Raw genomic sequence first — 16,691 nt, 5'->3', positions numbered from 1 at the left:
AAGTAAAAGAATATGCATTTTTCGTATAAAAATAAAGTCATTTCTTCTTACTTTGGAATGATTGAATTATTATTCTAAATGCATTTATTTTGATTTACTATAAATCTATCAATGGTAATTATTTATGTCAACATCATTATCATGTATTATATATTGTATCAATAATCAAAATTTCAAATCACTTCTAAATCCTTTTTAATATTGCAAATTAGAAGTCAAATATTGTTATTGAATGAGAAATTCACATATAAATATAAAAGAGGTAATCAATGCATATAACATATTCGTGGTTGAAATTGTCATGAGAATTTCAAAGAAATTGTTGAACACCATTGAAAATTTCTTTGTAAACAACATTTAAAGTCTTGTTTGTAGGATTACCTTCTTCATCTAAAATCAAGATCTTCAACCCTTCCTTGCTTTGAACACGTGAGATAGCCACATAAAGCTGTCCATGAGTGAAAACAGGATGTGGAAAGTATAATCCAACTCTACTAAGACTTTGTCTTAGACTTTTGTTAATAGTCATTGCAAAAGATAGTATTATCGGGAATTGTCTTTGAAATAAAGTAAATGGCAAACTTGTGTCTGATGGAGTAATGGTGGCTCAAGGAATTAAGACTTTAAGCCCCTTATGTTGCCCTGTCACAATTTCAGCTTCTATCACTTGCTTCACAAGTTTTGTCACGATTAACCTTGTGCCATTACAAAGACCAATTCACTTGTCAATATTTCTCATAAGCATAATAGGCACCCCAACCTTTAATTTGATCTCATGATTTGGAAGTCCAGACATAGTAATTGAATGCAAGAATTCAATGGAGTGAACACCTTTAATTGAATTTGTTATGCTATCTTGATTAGAAATTGAATCTACACTTAAGTAAGTAACTTCATCTCCCGGTAGCATAGATAACATATAATCATTCACCTTATGAACAACAGATAATGTAGGAGCTAAAATGGCACGATCTTTGAAATATGTTACATCATGTAAATTGTCCAAAAGATTAGGAAATGTTAATTCAACAATGCATTTTAAAGGATCTTCAGTAGGATGCAACAATAAATCATCAGGTATTGTTATATTTTCATGTCCATCATTATTACCACCTATATTTCCATCACCAATTGAGATGATCCACCTTGAGAATTCTTCTAAACTATCTAATTTTTCAGGAGATGAATTTGTTAACAACCTCATATTTTTTGTAAGAGTAAATATCTTACAGTTTGTCCACAAGTATGAAGAGTTGATGGTTGCAAATACTATATCTTCACGACTGCCTTTTGAAATAACAGGAAGAATTTGTCTAAAATCTCCACCAAAAATAATTGTTTTGCCTCTGAAGGCCTTTGAAGGAGCACTTAAGTCATGTATCTTCAATATATCCCTTAAGGACCTATCTAAAGATTCAAAACAATGTTTTTGAGCCATTGGAGCTTCATCCCATATAATCAGAGATGTATTAATTAAAAGCTCAGCAAGATGACTCCCTTGCTTTATATTGCAAATAGAATCTTCATTAATCATAATAGAAATGCAAAATTGTGAATGAGCTACTCGACCACCAAGTAACAGTAATGAAGCAATACCACTTGAAGCTACACTTAGGACAACTTTCCCTTTGGATCTAAGAGAGGTGGAGAGAGTATTCCAAACAAAAGTTTTCCCTGTACCACCATATCCATAAACAAAAAACATCCCACCATTTTTATTGTTTACTGCATTAAGAACTTTATTATATATTTTTTTCTGGTTAGGATTGAGTTGCTTTAATAAATCTCTCAATTCACATGATAAGGCTTCTTTATCATAATTCAACTCCATTTGCAATTATTTGTTACCTTGAATATCCATAGATGAATATTGGGGTATAGGAAGAGAACCATAATCACATAAGCTTTTTCCATTTGATCTCAATAACTTATCACTCTCCATTAATGCAAAATTTTACAGTTTGTCATCAGATAATTGTAAGCATGTCATTACATGTTGAAGAAATATTAGTATATTAGTATTTATTTTATGTTAATTATACATAATATATTTATGTAAAAAAATAATAAAGTGCAAGAAAATGTTAAGATCTAATTTAACATATAATTATTACCTTGATGTCCAGTAATCTGTATTCTTCTATAAAGGATATCATCTGATAATGCATGCCATGTTTATTGCCACACAAATTCTAGTCGTGACAAGCAATTGCAAATTAGCAAAGTACAAAATAGATGCCTAAGAAAGTGTGCTGAAGCCCATTGACCTGCCTCAAGAATGCCATCTATATATTCCTTGTCATCATCTTGTAAGCCTAAAGCAAAGCATGCATCTCTAAAGGTATCATAATGAACACCATCAACAGTGCAAATAGATCTATAAGAAGTAGGTCCTTTAACTGTAGCCAACAATACTCTTAAGTAATAAGATTCACCGCTTCCTGGTGGTGTATAATACATACGACCTATCGAAAATCCCTTTTTCCTAAGAGTCCATTCATGTGCATCTTTCTTATAGGTAAATTTTGAGGGAAATTCAGAGTATGTCAAGGTTTTTTCTTCTTTATATTTACTATTGGCTTCAAACCATGCTTCAAACATAGTTGGCTTTCCATCATTCCTATAGATAACATCACCTAACTCTTCATTTTCTTCAAATACCACAATTTGTTGTCCTGGTAAGTGAAAAGATAGTCTCTCTACTAAAGGTTTTCTATAGTTGATGTTAAAAGCTAAAATCCTCCATGATGCTTCACAAGAAGAGACATATCGACAGTTGTAATACATTTTAATTTCATCATGAAAGGAACCATCAACAAAATCTCCTGACTCAGCATAAAATGTAGCTATAACTCTATTGTACCCTTTATTAGCATATTTAAAATGATACTTTATAGAGTCTCCTTGATTGCATCGTTCAACATTAATGTGAGCTCCATATTTCAAAAAAAGCAATGGATTGTAGCAGATGACATACCTATTATCCAAAGGAATACCCATTTTCATGATAAATCTATTTTGTCGGGTCTTTTATATCGGGGGTACCCATCCTCATGAATCACAATTGTTGAATTAAATGGCTTCGGAAAATGTTTGCTACACGCTCCTTCTTCCATGCATGAAGATTGAGGATTAGCTATTCCACATGGCCCGTGCATCATATAATTGCTTACAGCTTCATATAGTTGAGGATTTTGATATTTATCTAGTATTTCAACAGATACAATTTTGTCTATTTCAAGGTTATTGACAACTTGTCTTTATTTGAAAGAAGTATCAAGATGTGAGCATGAGGAAGTCCTCTTTTTTGAAATTCAATTGTGTAAAGTACTGCAAAGATTTGTCAAGAGGTATTAGTATATTAATAATAAAGCACATATAAAATTCATTTACTATTTATAAGTACTTGCTTTGACACTTCTAGAAAGCTCATTCTTCCTTATATCATGAATCATCATATCAAGCTTCAATTTAAAGATGTGGGTAACAATGTCAGGACGGTCCTCCACATGAAGTTGGCGTGATTTTAAGAAGCGAGTAATTTCAGGCCATTTAGGATTAGCAGTAAAAGTTATAAATAAGTCAGGAAATCCTGCCTATCTACAAATAGCCATTGTGTCCTGATAATTTTGCATTGTGTATCGAGCACCCACTGTGAATGAAGATGGCAAAATAATTCTTTTCCCCAAAGAAGAGGCTTCAGTATCTCCTCTAAATATTGCATCTGTTAATCTACTATATACTTCTACTCTTAGCTTTTTTTGATTATGTCGAAGGTAATTTAATCTATATGACTCAATCATTGTATATGCATCAACCAAATATTGTTGATATAACTTGCGGCCTTATAACAACAAAGACATATTAAATAGATGATCCTGGATACTATAAGCAAAATATTCTCTAAGAGAAACTGTTGTATGTTTAGCTTTAACCTTTTTATCCTTTTGTATATAAGGAATATCATCAGAATACCCTCCTTGCCCATATGGAAATAATAAAGGGTATTGTATTGGAAGATATAGTTGGTGGGTCTCTTTGATTCTTTCTAGCGGACCTGTTTTGTATTGAACAATGATATCTCTACCATATTCTATTGATCCAACATCACCTACAATTAATGCTGCAATTTCATTTGCACATGTTGGTAGATTGTACATGCATGCATCTTTTTGTTTCTTGTGGAGGAATCTAATTTTTATTTCTTGACCTCTATGTGAGCCAACAAAGTCTCTAGCTAAGCAATACATTTTCACTAATTCATTATTGGCATCCAATATTTTCTTCAAATAGTCAACAATCTCAACTTTGAAAGAGGTATTTCTTTGATTGTCTCCACTGTAACAAAGAAAAAATATATTAATAAATATCTTTATTTTTATTATAATGAGATAAACTATTATTGTCAATCAAGTTGCAAATACCTGATAGCTGCCATTCTGTGATAACTCATTTGTAGTGTCATATATATAAAGCTGCGCAAACTTAGGGGCAGCTCCTTCTACAGGTAGAATGCTACCTATTAAATGGATATTTTGCCCACCCACTCGATACACATATGGGCCACGACCTTTGTTAATATCTTTGTCAACTTTCCCACCCATTGAAGTAAAGGCAAACATCATATTATAAGCTCTAAGATTGTCACGAAAATTCTTGCAGTCTTCATGATCTTCATGAAATAATCTGTACAGCTCTATGGGAGGAGGATGAGGTCTAGGTAAATGAACTTTTCCTTGTAAGCAGCACATTCCAAACTTAAAATCAAAAGATGAACGATCCTTTTTAAGTCTCTCATTATACCACATTTGAGCATCACAATTTATACATTGGTATATTTGATCGCCAAGATCAATATATTCTACAAGAGAAAGCTATTCCATTAGTAAGCAATATGATTAAATTTATTTGATAAAATGAAACTACGAATTATAATCTATAAACATTAAAGTAAATGAGTCACAAATATATAATTTTCATCAATGTCAAAGATTAAAGTTTGTTATGATCTTTTTTTAAGAAGATGTAATTGCAAATTTAGTAGCTACCTGATGATGAGTTTGAAAGCTGGACATGTCTTGCATGTGAAGTTTTTTGGGAACTGCAATTTTGTATTGATCCTAGAAATGAAGTAAGATAAAAAACAATTTAATGCTTATAGCATCACTAATTTGACATTAATAAATGAATATGTACAACTTGATGAATGTAAGCAACAATAATTTCGTTAATATACTTACTATTGATATGTGTTGGAGCATCGCAGAATTGTGATTGCCTGGTCTTTGTGACTTGATGATGTGCATATGTTTTAGCCAAATCATGTCATAATAATAATGTCATAACAATGAACAAATTTTTCAATATAAGATACTTTATATCATAAAAAATGATTTGACTAACAAAATTATAGCATAGTTGAAAAACATGATTAGATATCATGAAAATACATTAAAATAATTTTCATGATATTTATAGAATTGTATAGTCAACAGATATAGCATCACAAAGATGATAAAAAAACAAGGATATAAGTTATACACATGGAAAATGAGAACTATACTAGAATGCACTTGGTATAATATTTTCAAAAAAATACTATATACGTTAAAAAAAAAAACATACCATTAGTTATGTTGGTTAGTGGTTGTCTATAATGCTGCTTTTATGATCCACCAAAGCCATCATGATAACTCGAACTATTTAGATATGTTTGAGTTCAATAAAATTATAACATGCTTAATTTTTAATTATTAAATTCAATGTCTTATGTCAAGAATCATATTGCTTGAAAAGTGATGGAATTAAACATATTTAGTATAGAAAATTATTGTAATTTACCTTTATGATCTTCTTGTAAAGGCATAATTTTATATGCAGCATTTTTTCTTTTATTTCGTATAATGGCAAGACGTTTCTCTCTTGCAGTTGAAGGAGGATGCATAGAGTCAACTAAATCAAAAAGAATATACATATGAATTATGCATATCTACTATAACAAAAAGAGATAAGCATAAAAAAAATGTTGCAAAATAAAATTTAAACTGTCATAGAAAATGAAATTAACACTAACCATCACCAATGTAGGAATTCAATCTTGAACTGCATGCTTCATTCTTCTGTCTCTTCTCCATCAAAGGGCTACACGTAAAATAAAAAAAATTAAAAATGAATCATGTCAATAAAATAGAAAAAACTGTGTATGCAAGGAAGACAAAGAAGCAAACCAACATTTGATTTGCCTGCTTGTTTTCCCTAACTCTTCACATTGAGAACCAAAATGTTAGATAACTATTTCTATGATTGGCAAGACCATCTCTATTTCTATGACAGGTTTGTTCCTCTCTTGGATGGCGGACAGGATAGCATAATGCTCATCGCAATATTGAAAATACCTCTTTCTTCAATTACTTTTTCACATTTAAATTAAACATAATAGATGAGTGTACCTGGGGCTTCACCTTCAGATTGTCAGCTATTGTATATATGCACTGCAATTTGCATTGTAATGGGAGTTTTGGCAGTTAAGCTGGTTGAGTTCTCTAGTTAGTGTGTGTGTGTGTGTGTGTCTATAATAATCGACTTGTATATAAATAAAGAGATTGATATCCCAATGTGTAGAATCACACATGAACACAGTGTAGATAAGAAAAGTTTGATAAATATGTGATCATCTTTCTTATATGTAGCTTTACAAGCATGAAGAAAAGAGTAGAGTAGATGGATTTGGAAAACACATTTAATATGTGCAATAAATACTTTTCTCGCTTTAAGTATTAACTGCTGCAACTGTAAGTGGTTAACTGCTGCAAGTGTAATTGCAAGTATAAGTGGCTAATTCCTGCAAGTATGAGGGAAGAAGAAAGGGAATTGAGAAAGGAAGGAGCATCTATATTGAACAACCGCTTGGAGATTACCAACCCACTCAATCACTACTATTTGAATGTCTATAACAGTAATCTAATAAAGAAAAAGGCTTTAAAAAAACAAATTTCAAGAATTAAAAATGTTTTGTAAATGTTAATACGTATATATTCTTCTAATTTATAAAGTTATGGAGAGATTATGAAACCATTCATATAAAATTAAAAACTATAAATGAAGGGTAGTTATTCAAATGAGAAAAATAATTACACTAATTTTAAAAAATAATTTTTGAATTAATAGACTAAGAGAATTTTGAGATTAATTTTGCAAGGTTTTAATATTATTAATCTCATTATTGGTGCTTTTGGAATAAGATAAAATCTTTATATATATATATATATATATATTCTTAGGGTGCTTTGAGAACAATTATAAATATATGTATTTATGATTAAAAAAATTCAAAATTTTGCTTCGGTTTGCTTGTTGAAAAATCAAGAAATTTAATGGTGGAACTAAGGAAGTTGAAACTTAAAATCGTATAATGAGAAGAGTTTGTTACAAAAGTTAGGATAATGAAGATAATGGAGAAAAAAGCTGAGATAAATGAGGAAAATTATAAAAGTATTAAAGTAATGGATAGTATATTTATGAATATAGAGATAATGGGAGAGAGAATTAAGAGATAACTGTGGAAGATAATATGAGTGATTTAAACAATTGAGAGTAAATATCAATATTAAATAATATTAATATATCATAATTTATATTATTTATATTAATCTATTAATATTAAAAATGTACATTTTGTCAAAAAATCGCTAATGTCTTCACTCTTCATTCCTTCATTCCAACCTTTCATTGCTAATATTAATATTTTCTGAATGATAGTTGACACGATTCATAAGGTAACAATCTTTAACTTCTACCCGCAATATGTAATTAATAAATGAAGTTGACTAATTTAAAAAATATATATTATCTAATAATTAAACTAAAAATTATGTGGGATTTACATGGCCTAGGTGTAGTTTAAACATATTTTATTTAAATGAGTTAAATCCAAATTAAAATAGGTATAAATTTCTAGAGTTTTATTTATTTTACAAAATATATAAATTTAAATTATAATGTTAAGTTTAAGTTTTGAACTTATATTTAGCTTACAAAATACATAAGTTTTAATAAAGATTTTAAGTAACCACCCACAACATGGAAAATGGTCATGGGTCTTGGAGTTATTTCCCACTACATATAATTAAAGTAAAATTTTCGTGAGATTTAGATGGCATAGGTGTAGTTTAAACATATTTTATTTAAATGAGTTGAATTCAACATTGATTTTTTTTTAAAAAAATAATTTTAAAAATATATAAAAGTAAAGCCACAAGCTTAAATTGATGTCAAAATATACAAGGTTAAGACAATTATTCAAGTGGGTTACCAAAATATTTCCACGTTAATTCATTAATTAATATTCTTCCCAACATTTTTAGAATTAATAGAATTAATTTAGAAAAATACAAAATTCAAATTAAAGTTGGACAGTAACAACATAATTGCATAAAGCAAATAACATTATAAGTCTAAATGCTAAACAAAAAAAAATTATAATGTTAAGTTTAAGTTTTGAACTTATATTTAGCTTACAAAATACATAAGTTTTAATAAAGATTTTAAGTAACCACCCACAACATGGAAAATGGTCATGGGTCTTGGAGTTATTTCCCACTACATATAATTAAAGTAAAATTTTCGTGAGATTTAGATTGCATAGGTGTAGTTTAAACATATTTTATTTAAATGAGTTGAATTCAACATTGATTTTTTTTAAAAATAATTTTAAAAATATATAAAAGTAAAGACACAAGCTTAAATTGATGTCAAAATACACAAGGTCAAGACAATTATTCAAGTGGGTTACCAAAATATAGGCACGTTAATTCATTAATTAATATTCTTCCCAACATTTTTAGAATTAATAGAATTAATCTAGAAAAATACAAAATTCAAATTAAAGTTGGACAGTAACAACATAATTGCATAAAGCAGATAACATTATAAGTCTAAATGCTAAACAAAAAAAATTATAATGTTAAGTTTAAGTTTTGAACTTATATTTAGCTTACAAAATACATAAGTTTTAATAAAAATTTTAAGTAACCACACAGAATATGGAAAATGGTAGTGGGTCTTGGAGTTATTTCCCACCTCATATAATTAAAGTAAAATTTACGTGGGATTTAGATGGCATATGTGTAGTTTAAACATATTTTATTTAACTGAGTTGAATTCAACATTGATTTTTTTTAAAAAAATAATTTTAAAAATATATAAAAGTAAAGCCAAAAGCTTAAATTGATGTCAAAATACACAAGGTTAAGGCAATTATTCAAGTGGGGTTACCAAAACATAGGCATGTTAATTCATTAATTAATATTTTTCCTAACATTTTTAGAATTAATATAATTAATCTAGAAAAATACAAAAATTCAAATTAAAGTTGGACAATAACAACATAATTGCTTAAAGCAGAAAACATTATAAGTTTAAATGCTAAACAAAAATAAAATAAAATTCAACATAACAAACTATTGTCGATTCTTAATCATCACGCTCCACCTTGATTTTCTTCTTCAAAGGAAATCTCTTAGCTTTAGGTGTTGGCTCCTCTTTTTCTATTTCATTTGAAGATCCAGCTTCAACCACATTAATAGGAGTGAGACCTGATGAAGTTATTTTCTTCTTCGAAGGACATCTATTAGCTTTAGGAGCTGGCTCTTCTTTTTCTAATTCATTCGAGGATCTAGCTTCGACCATACCAATAGGAGTAGTGAGACTTGTTGAAGTTAGTTTCTTTTTCAAAGGACATCTATTACCTTTAGGTGTTGGCTTGTCTTCTACTTCATTTGAAGATTCAACTTCAACCACATCAATGGAAGTGAGACTTGATGAAGTTCCACATTCAGAATCTTTCAGAGATGACTCCAGCTCTTATGAATAAAATATCAGTCAATCAAGAAAATTGAATAGCAATGAACATAATAAAGAACACAAGAATTAACATGTATTAAAACAGACCAATTCCTCTTCAGAAGTTGCATATTTAGTAGGGTATCATAGCTTTCCCAATTCTTGAAGATATAATTTAATGATATCCTCATTATCAGTCATTCCAATTACCACACATCCACAAGCTAATCTTTTAAGATAGTCCTCTGGTATGCGGAGATTAAATTGGAACTTCTTGCCAACAAATTTCTCAAACATATCAACATGGCAACTCTTGTCAGTAACCTTATAAGAAAAGGATTTATGAGTAATCTATTATAATTGAACATATAGCTCATCAAAGAAATATAATTGCATCAAAAAGAAGGTTCAAAGCACAGTAACTTGACTCACATTTTCAACTTTATCTGCAAGATCTCGAGCTGAGATTTTCAAAAATTCAGAGACTTCACGATCAAATATCACTAAATTAGCTAACCTAGAAGAATCAAAGACGTGACAAGGTAAACGGTATCTTGAAAAAACACAAGCAAAGTGATGCTAAATTAGAATTGCATAGATTCACATCAATATATGAATTGAAAATCTAATCTATGCTACATATCGAGGAATCACATGAGAAATCTTTTTCTGGCATTTATCATAGAAAAAGGAGTCTCCATCAGGAAGAGCTTTCTTAGCACAAGTGATGCATCCATTATAATACCATCGACGTTCTAAGTCCACACTGGCTGTAGTAGCCAATGTTACAACTTCAGCATCCTACAATCACATATTTAAATAAAATAATGTTATAACAATTTTTTTTCTAATTAGAAGACTAATTAACGATGTTTAACTTACAATAGGACCATCTCGAAGGTCATCTACATTTCTCCTGCACATTTCAAAATGTTGTCCTTGTTTTTTAAGATTTTCTTGTTAGACAAACTGGAGGGTTCTTCACCCACATCAATATTCACGGCCTGCAACCTACATGTGTCCAAAAATATCTTATTAATTGTCAGAGACCTACACATGATAAGAAATAAAACAAATGAACTCATTTTCATGTGAGAATAAAAAAATAAATGTTCTTTTGAATTGATACAAATAGTTAAATAGAATTGAAATAAATGGACATGAAAAGAAATATGTACAAACATTGAAAACTGGGGGAATGACATACTCACATAGGGCCCATCTACGTGCACAACCCACAATAGAGAAAGGAAGCTAAGGGGTTGGAACGAAGGAATGAAAGAATGAAGACACTAGCGATTTTCAACAAAAAGTACATTTTTAATATTAATATATTAATATAAATTATGATATATTAATATTATTTAATATTGATATATCACAATATTTTTTAGTCAAAAATATATATTTAATATTTATAAATTGTTATATGTAATTACATGGTTTGTCAATGCTATATTTTGAAGAAATATTAAGTCAAAGTCATTTTTTTAAAAATGATTAATGTTTCATATCTATATTAATATTAATATATATAATAATTATACTATATGAATATTAATTAATATTAATATATCATAATATTTTTGGAGTCAAATATATATAATTGATATTTATAAATTTTTATATGTAATTAGATACTTTTTCTATAAATTAATCAAAGTTTTGTAAGGGTTCTACAATTTTTTAACAATAATCATGAAATATGAATTTTTAAAGTTGGATAAAAATATAAATTATACCTCTCTATGAAAGAAACAACCTCATGGATTGATGGGTGAACCAACATACATGAGAAAAATAAGGTGTTTGAAATTTTCTTTTGATCTATAGTAAAAAATAAGCAATGCATGAAAAGCTTTATGTGTATGTATCTATAATAAATGGTCAGCAATAATTAAACATACAAAGGACTTAAAAAAAAGATATACTTCCAAAAGTTTTGATCTTACACCATTGGATGATGACAATAATAGGAAATTTTAGAGATGTACACATGTAGTTGACAACATCCTCAGCAAAATTGCCCCACAATGTGCAAGAAAGATGATAATAACTTAAAATAATTGGAGAAAAGGAAACAAATATGTTAAAATTAGTCAAAATTAGAAAAATAAATATTGAAATAAAAAAGGAAGGGGTCTTAACTTACAAATCATCTTCCAGCTCTATATCAATCCTGCATTCTGGGTTTCCATTGACCATAGAAACTTGTATCTCTCCAACACCCGCTAGCTTTCCAATCACATCTAATAAGAAAAGAATGAAAAAGGACAATATTAACACGGTTTCTTTTAATGATAAAGGATAACATATAACAAAAATAAAAGAAGAGTTGAAATGTCAAACCAACTAAAAATTCATCCTTTGATGCACCAGAGATAATATCTAAAAACTTTGTAAAGTGGAAACCATATGGGTGTATATTCCTTGTATCATGGAATGCTTTAACGGATGTTGAAAATTGAAAAAGAATCTTATACTTGTATTGTGTTGTCCGATATAAGTCAGCATTTACACCCACTCCAAATTGGGTAATCACAAAAACTCTCCCCTCCTTTAGCCACTTTTTGTGATGTTTAGCTATACCCTGACGGATATAGGCTCCTATGCAATCACCCTTTCATTTCACAAACAACAATGTCAAATATAGGATAGTACATGCAAAAGAATTCAATACAATCGATAAAGCAAACACCGATTCATCTTGGAAAACCATCTCAATCGCAGAATCATCATCTTGCATCTTGGCAGTAGTCACAGACCATAATTGGATTATTCGAACTTTGATTTTCCATTGTTTATGAGTGTTATCAATATCCCGCACAACATGAAAGGAAGCCATATGAGACACAAGACTATTGCATGCAACAATAGAATGCCAATATAGAAGTAAGATTGCCTGTTAAAGTGAAATATACCAACTGTAAAAAGCTCACCTCATGATAACCTCTCACATGGTGGCTTCATTAGAGATAACTGAAATAGGTGGGTTGTGAGAGATAACTTGAGTTAAGGGGGATAACTGTATCAAGGGAGGTATGGGAAGCAACTATGTAGTCACATGGCGTACGGTGAGTTGGAGTTAAAATATATAAATTTTAAATTTTGTAACAATTAAAGATAAGCAACATTTAAACTTTAAATGACTAGTTTTAAAAATATATATTATTTAATAATTAAAGCAAAATTTATATGCCATAACCGTAGTTTGAAAATATTTTATTCAAATGAGCTAAATTCAATATATAAATAGTTATTATACCGAATAAATTTGTTAATCGTTATATTTTTTAAACAAAATATTAATTGAAAAATCTCTATATGATATAATTAGATTCTTAGTTATACATGTTATTGAAAATTATATGAGGCGGGAGATAATTCCTAGACCCACGACCATTTTCCATATTGTGAGTAGTTACTTAAAATTTTTTATTTAAATTTATATATTTTGCAAAATGAATAAAACTTTAGAAACTTAAAATTTAAATGCCACATTCTTATTATGAAAATGAAATTAATTTAAATACTTTGATTTACTTTTCAAATTTGAACTAATTCCACGATATTAAGATATGATTTGGTTCTTTGGATAATTGCTAATACTAATAATAATTCTTTCATTTTATTTTTGCTTTTTTAATATTGTGCTCATTTGATTCTAACCAAGTCAACAAAACAAATATTCATATGGCATTTGCGTAGTTAACAAAACATCTATTTAAATAAGCTCGTTTAAATATGTATTTAAATTTCCATATGGCATATGGTGAGTGGTAGTATTTGACATATAAATTTCTTCCTTTTAAATTTTGTAACAATTAAATATTTAAACATTAAATGACTAATTTTAAAAATATATATATCTTAACAATAATTAAAGTAAAAATTATGAGGGATTTAGATGGCATAGGTGTAGTTTAAACATATTTTATTTAAATGAGTTAAATTCAAATTAAAATAGGTATTATACCTGATAAAGTTGTTAATTGTTATATCTCTCCGTTAAATAAAATATTAATTAAATATAATTTAAGCAAAAATAAATTGTAAGTTATACAAGTTATTGAAAATTATATGCAGTGGGAGATAATTCCAAGACCCATGACCATTTTCCATGTTGAGGGTGGTTACTTAAAATCTTTATTTAAATTTATGTATTTTGTAAGCTAAATATAAGTTCAAAACTTAAACTTAACATTATAATTTAAATTTATATATTTTGTAAAATAAATAAAGCTCTAGAAACTTAAACTTCAAATGCCACATTCTTACTATGAAAATGAAATTAATTTAAATACTTTGATTTACTTTTCAAATTTGAATTAATTCCACAATATTAAGATATGATTCAGTTCTTTGAATAACTACTTATGCTAATAATAATCCTTTTTTATTTCTATTTTTTTAAGATCAAACATAGTTGATTCTGACCGAGGCATTTGGGTAGTTATGAAATTATTTATTTAAATATGTTAATATATAAATTACAAAAGCTGCTATGGAATATAAATCTATATATAATGGGAAGTTATCGTGATCATGGGTGATTTTGCAACAATTAAATATTTAAACATTAAATGACTAATTTTAAAAATATATATTATATAATAATTAAAGTAAAAATTACGTGGAATTTAGATGGCATAGGTAGTTCACCAGACATAACCTTGTTGTTATACTTTTATATATTTAAGTTGGGATAGTGGAGAGATATGTGAGTGATGAATAAACAATAAACAGTGAATTCATAACTGACATGAGGGATTCATAGGAGAGAGGTAGTTTATTTTTTTTAAAGAAAAGGTAAAAGAAAATGAAGGACATGTGACGTGGCCAGACATAAGCTTGCGATTCTACTTTTATATATATATATATATATATAGATTGCTTTCAATAAAAAAACTTATAAGTATTAAAAAATAAAGAAACTAGTTATATTATTAAATTAAAATAATAATAAATGTTAAACTCTTTCTCTTATCTATCCAAATGTGACTTCTTATGTCCTTTCCAATCCCATTCCATTTTAAATAATTAGTAAAAATCCTTTAATTTATTAGGAAAAATCTAAACTATTAGCAAAAATAGAATTGAAAGATTATAGTAAACAAATAAATTATAAACTGTATTTATGGACAGAAGGTGCTAAAAAGGAATTTGTAATGCATATTAATGAAATAAATATAATATGATTTAATAAGAGAAAATAGATCTGAATATTTATCACCAGCAATGATTGTAGTAAAACATAGTGAAGAAAAAAGAGAAAAATCTAGATTAGTAATAAATTATAAAAAATTAAATGAGTTAACAATAAGAAATAGATACCCAATGGGATTTCATAATAGCCCTAGTATATTTCAAGAATATGTGACAAAATTATTATTACCAATAAGAGATTTTGCTATAATATATATAGATGATATATTAATATTTTTTAAAGATAAAAAATGACATGAAAATCACTTAGAAAAATTTATAAATTTTATAGAAGAAAATGGATTAAATATATCACCTAAAAAAGTTGAATTAAGAAAAGAAAGGATAGAATTTTTAAGCCAATATATAACTAATAATGAAATAGATTTACAAGAACATATTAGTAAAAAGATATTAGAATTTGATGAAATAAAGAATAAAAAAGAATTTCAATCATTTTTAGGATTAATAAATCAAGCCAGAAATTATATTCAAACTTATCTAAGTTAATAGCTAAAGTAAGTAAATTAGCTAGAAAAAAAACAGTATGGATATAGGATAAGGATAAAGAAAAAATAATAAATCAGATAAAAACTATATGTCAAAAATTACCCAAATTAACTATTCCAATAAATAATGATGTAATTTGGATAATTTATACAGATGCTCGTGACAATTATTGGGAAGCAACTTTATATCACATCAATGGAAAAAAAAGTAATAACTAGATATGCAAGTGAAAAATTTAATGAATATCAAACTAGATATCATTCTAATTGGAAAGAGTTCTTAGCAATAGTAAAAGCTGTATAAAAGTTTGAATTATTTATTGTTAACACTATATTTATTATAAGAATTGATAATACTCAAGTAAAACATTGGTTGAATAAAGGAATAAAAATAGCTCAATTATGCAATAAAATGTTAATTAAATGGCAATCGGATATGTCTTACTATGATTATGGAATTGAATATATCAAAGGAAAAAATAATCTTGTTGTAGATTATCTGTCCAGATGGAGCCAAATAGAAAGGAGACAAGCATGATGACAAATAGTGGTGGTGATGGTTCACCAATAGGACCAATAATGACCCTACTAGATTAAGTAACCATGAAGGTGAATATTCTGGAAATGAATATGAGCCTTATATATATATATATATATATATCAGACACACACACACACATATGAGTATATATATATATCTTTCAAATATATATATATATATATAATATACTCACCCTATGTTATATTCATTGAATCTAGACATATTCTAACCTATCATCCAATTGTATCACATCCCTTTTATCACACAATATTTCGATCAAGTGTGAGATGTGTAATTGTCATTCTTCTTTACCTGACCATTATTTTCTCGATCTCTGAGTGGATTGATTGTAGTAATGAAAAAACTCTTTCCATTATAATATGACCATACATTTTCTCAATCTTACTCATTAAGGGGCCCAATAATATCTCTCACTTAATGTGAGGGACAAATTCCATCTTGGTCGCTCATATTTCTCTACATGAATATTAATAAACTCAATCATAGCCTTTATGATCACTCAATCAAAGGTGACTTTTGACTAGATCAAAGTTCAGTAGTCATCATGCAAGAATATATGATGATCTCAGGTCAAA

The 16,691-nt window shown here is 28.1% G+C and overlaps 1 pseudogene; it reads right to left on the bottom strand.

Moving 5' to 3' along the window:
* Window positions 1-310: 310 nt before the first annotated feature.
* LOC129315625 (uncharacterized) lies at window positions 311-3,000 on the bottom strand (annotated as a pseudogene).
* Window positions 3,001-16,691: the final 13,691 nt, after the last annotated feature.

Source organism: Prosopis cineraria, unplaced genomic scaffold (assembly GCF_029017545.1).
Source record: "Prosopis cineraria cultivar Desert tree isolate PC_DT_omini unplaced genomic scaffold, ASM2901754v1 PC7, whole genome shotgun sequence".
Taxonomy (NCBI): domain Eukaryota; kingdom Viridiplantae; phylum Streptophyta; class Magnoliopsida; order Fabales; family Fabaceae; genus Prosopis; species Prosopis cineraria.
The sequence above is the reverse complement of the archived record's forward strand: the minus strand, read 5'-3'. Positions and strand labels throughout refer to the sequence as shown.